This window comes from Callorhinus ursinus, unplaced genomic scaffold (assembly GCF_003265705.2).
Source record: "Callorhinus ursinus isolate GAN/ISIS: 27379988/994484 unplaced genomic scaffold, GSC_fseal_2.0 scaffold83, whole genome shotgun sequence".
NCBI classification, from domain to species: Eukaryota; Metazoa; Chordata; class Mammalia; order Carnivora; family Otariidae; genus Callorhinus; species Callorhinus ursinus.
In genome coordinates this window covers 2703252-2708224 of record NW_027397145.1, presented here as the reverse complement: position 1 = coordinate 2708224, position 4973 = coordinate 2703252, and the positions used below count along the sequence as shown (strand labels likewise).

The window sequence follows — 4973 nt, the reverse complement described above, 5'->3', positions numbered from 1 at the left end:
GCATACTTATTTCATGAAAGCCAGTATCTTTACCTTATCTCCAGGTGATATGAGGATCTTTTAAAATGCATTATCCCCCTCCTGGATTAAATTATGGCTGTTGTTACTGTTGTGTATTTTACTTATTTAACCATACTGGGACATTATTATTGCTGTCTTATAAAATCAGTGTTTACCCATACATTTGCCACCTTCTTTGCTCTTCTTTCCTTCTTGTACCTCAGCTCCTCCCTCAAGGATTACTTTTGTTCTGTCTCAAGTACATCCTTTAGAATTTCCTATAGGTAGCATCTGCTAGAGATCAATTCTGCTTTTCATATTTTCTGCTCCTTTTTATAATTTTCTATTTCCTGAAGATAATTTTAGGCTTGTATTTTATCTTTTTAAATATTGTAAGCATGGCTGTATTAGCCATGGAAGACTACGTTATGTGGCAACAATAAATGACTCAAATATCCCAATGGCTTAAAACTACAAACATTTGGGTGCCTGGGTGGCTCAGTTGGTTAAGCGACTGCCTTCGGCTCAGGTCATGATCCCGGAGTCCCGGGATCGAGTCCTGCATCGGGCTCCCTGCTCGGCAGGGAGTCTGCTTCTCCCTCTGACCCTCTTCCCTCTCATGCTCTCTATCTCTCATTCTCTCTCTCTCAAATAAATAAATAAAATCTTTAAAAAAAAAAAAACTACAGACATTTGTTTTGTGCTTTCTATGTTCACTTTGGGTCAGCTGCAGTGTTGACCCACATCTTCTTTGCTATGGGACCAAGAATGACAGATAAGCCATTACCTGAAACATTAATGCCTGTCATGGGAGAAAGCAAAGAGACTTATGACCAAGCACAAGGTAACCCTTAAATCTTCTAAAAGAAGCAATATACATCACCTCTGCTTATTTTGAGTACAATCCTCTTGTAAAGGTGGGCACCAAATTCCATGAATAGTAATAAAAAAAAAAATCACAGCCCAGGCTTCTTACTATTAAATATTAAATATTCAGTTCCCACCCCATCACATACAAAATACTTACCTCCTCCCCAAGGGAGAAGACAAGTCCCACACAGTCACTGCTTTGAGCTCAAAGTCCAAGATCTCTGATATGTGTTCATTTCAACATCAGATCTAGAAGAGGTTCATTTTAACCTAGATACCTGTTAACTAGTAATCCAAGTTATCTGTTCCACCCCACTCCAAAATATATACATGATAGTAGAACAGCGTCAGGCTAATGACAATAAACTCTCTCATTTGGAAAGGAGAAAGATGGAAGACACAATTCTAAATGCCACTGGGCAGACAATTATAAGCATTCCTACTCTAGGAAAGTGGACTATTTCTTGAATGGGTCTTGTTTTCTCTACCTAGAGTGACTCCCTAAAACACTGCTCACTGTGGCCCTTGGTTCTGCCCTCTGGCAAGGTGTTCCTTTTCAATTATTATTAGTCACTCTGAAGAGGGCCCTGGAAAATATGCCCTGCTTGGGGACTTAGCAGCTTTCTCCACATGTTTCCTTCTGATAGAATTATGGGGCCAACAACTGCAGAAGACTCTTTGAATGCAGGCTGGTGGTACTTTTGATGAGAAATTCTTTCTCAAAAACATACTTGATTTTTTAATTTATTTTATTTTAATCAGCTCCCTATATTAATAGCCATGCCCATAATTCCTTTTTTTTTTTAAGATTTTATTTATGGGGGCACCTGGATGGCTCAGTTGATTAAGTGACTCCCTTTGGCTCAGGTCATGATCCCAGGGTCCTGGGATCAAGCCCCACATCAGGCTCCCTGCTCCACAGGAAGCCTGCTTCTCCCTCTCCCACTCCCCCTGTTTGTGTTCCCTCTCTCGCTGTGTCTCTCTCTGTCAAATAAATAAATAAAATCTTAAAAAAAAAAAAGAGGCAGGGGAGTAAAAAATAAATAAATAAATAAATAAATAAATAAATAGAACTATACATATGTAAGCCCTTGATAAATGACAGAGATGCCACTGCAAAGGACTGGGAGAAAGATGGTCTTTTCAATAAAAGGTTCTGGGATAATCAAGTATCTATGAGAACAAAATGAAATTATACTTCTAACTTACACCATAAAAATATCGATTTCAAATAGATTATAAACCTAAATGTGAAAGTCAAAACTGAAAACCTTTTGGGGATCCTGGGTGACTCAAGTCACTTAAGCGTCCGACTCTTGATTTCAGCTCAGGTCATGATCTCAGTGTCGTGAGATCAAGCCCCATGTCAGGCTCCATGCTCAGTGCAGAATCTGCTTGGGAGTCTCTCTCCCTTTGCCCTTCCCTCCACCATGCATGCGTACGTTCTCTCTCTCTATCAACTAAATAAATCTTAAAAAAAAAAAAAAGCTAAAAAGCTTTTAAAAGACTGTAGAGCAGAATATCTTTATGAATTCAGGACAGGGAAGAATTTCTTAAGCAAGATGCAAAAAGTACTAAAGATCAATCAGTTCAACTGCATTAATGTTTGTTGAACTTAGAGGTGAGAAAGAATATAATGAACTGAATCAGAAAATTACAGCAAAATAAATGGTTAAAGGGGTACACCTAATTGGACTGAAATTCCACAAAGTTGGAAAAGAAGTGATCTGAAATGGCAATGGGGAACTTGAGATAGATAGATAGACAGACAGACAGCTATGGCTAGATAAAGCGAATTCTCATTAAGTGCAATAGTTATGTTCTATAAATTTGCCATGAACAGTGAATTATTGAACACTAGGAAAAACAGAGTTAGATTCTTGTGAGCCTCTAGTCACGTTTTTAACATCAATCAATACATAACCTTGTTTTGAATTTTTGCTTAAAGATACTTCTGTTTAGCTTATAAAGCCAGAAGAGAGCTCTGAAGGGTCCAGTGGTCCTTTACCTGCTGAGGTCTTCGGAGGGCTTAACCCTCCCTGGTTGTCACAGGATTCAGAGACTGACATGGCCCAGCTAGTGATAACACAGCTTCTACTCCTTCGGGTGGGGGCAGCCGCAGTATGGGCAACCCAGCCCAGGACTGAGCTTCTCAATGTCTGTATGGATGCCAAGCCCAGCAAGGAAAAGCCAAGCCCGGAGGACGAGCTGCACAAGCAGTGCAGCCCCTGGAAGAAGAATTCCTGCTGCTTTGCCAACACCAGCTGGGAAATCCATAAGGATATTTCCCACCTGTACAGATTCAACTGGAACCACTGCAGACAGACGGCACCTCATCCAGGACACCTGCTGGTATGAGTGCTCCCGCAACCTGGGGTCCCTGGGGCCAGCAGGTGAGCCACAGCTGGCACAAAGAGTGTGACATGAACGTGCCCCTGTGCAAAGAGGACTGTCAGCACTGGTGGGAAGGCTGCCACACTTCCTACACCTACAAGAACAACTGGCACAAAGGCTGGGACAGACATCAGGGTATAACCGGTACCTAGTGGGAGCTGCCTGCTACCCCTTCCATCTCTACTTCCCCACGCCTGCCGCTCTGTGCAGTGAGATCTGGAGCCACTCCTACAAACTCAGCAACTACACTGAGGGAGCAGTTGCTGCATCCAGATGTGGCTTGACCCAGCCCAGCGCGACCCCAACAAGGACGTGGCGAGGTTCTATGCTGAGGCCATGAGTGGGGCTGGGCTCTGTGGGCTTTGGCCTCTCCTGCTCAGTCTGGCCCTCATGCCGCTCTGGCTGCTCAGCAGAGTTCCTTTTACCTTCTGATACCCGCCCAGCCCTGCCCTGTTCAGCCCCATAGCTCCCAGCTCACTTCCTGTTCCTTGGGGGCGGGGCTCTGACTGACAGTTTGAATAAACCGGATACCCAACATGTAAAAAACAAAAATAAAACAAAACAAAAAAATAAAGAGACTTCTGTTTAAAGATATTTATTTAATACACTCATGCAACAGCCATATAACTCACGCCCGAATGAAGCTTATCTAACACAGATAGTTAATCTGTAAGGCACATTACAGCCTTCCTGCACTTGGGAATACTGGACAGCACTCCAGCACTATAGATGGGGGACTATTTTAAACAGTGAAATCACCAACAAAAAGCATAAAAATGTGAAAAATATGGCACTAAATAGACCACAAAAAGGACACTTGAATACAGTATGAAAGCTGAAACAGCGAGTCAGAATAGTTACCTTGTTCAACGTGGTGCTCATTGGGTGATCTGAAGTTTTCACCACTCCGCATACGTCCACGAACAGCCACTAAAATTTATTTGTAACCCCCAAATCCAATACCCACCAGTGAACAAGTGAATTCACAATATGGAATCTTTGAGAATCAACTGAATGTACACCATCTGTAAGAAGGACCATGTGAAGTTCTGAATGAAATGGGCAAGAGGGTCTAAGAGGGGAACAGTACCTGCAAGGCCTTGCATTGTGAGGAATACCCAAGGACGAAAGAGATGAAAGGAATATTTGGAATTAACTGACCTCAACATTTCAAATAAAACTCTAGTGAAAGTTCTTTTGGAGGTTTTCATGCTTTGACACATTTATCCACCATACCATCATAGTACACTGTTTAGGCCTGGATATGAGGGTGTACCCAACATGTCCAAACATCACTGTGTCCCAGACTGTCACTTCCCTAGGATAATTCCTAGAAATGAATGTGGGCTAATACTGACTCACAGATGAGGTTGTTGTTGATAATGTGATACTGTTTGTAATGGGGGTAGAGCATCGAGAGGAAATTTGTTAAATTGTTTTATCCATAAGTTATTATTATCAAAGGAGTGATGTCTTTGAAATATCTCCTGGCTAATATTACCAATTCCCACCTCTACCTCTACCCTCCCTCACCAAACCTGATCAGCCATCATGAAAGAGACGTAAGAGAAGGTGAGGTCCGATCCTAAGACAGGTATAAAAGTGAGCCACCAGCTCAGAGTTCCTGTAAAGAGGATCCCACTGCTCCCTACTAAAACTTCTCTCTAAAACTGGAGTTGGCGGGGGCGGGGGGGGGGGGGGGGCCTGGG

General features: G+C 42.4%; 1 pseudogene; it reads left to right on the top strand.

The window, feature by feature from the left end:
• The first annotated feature begins 1672 nt into the window (after window positions 1–1672).
• Window positions 1673–3932, top strand: LOC141371644 (folate receptor alpha pseudogene; annotated as a pseudogene).
• The last annotated feature ends 1041 nt before the right edge of the window (window positions 3933–4973 follow it).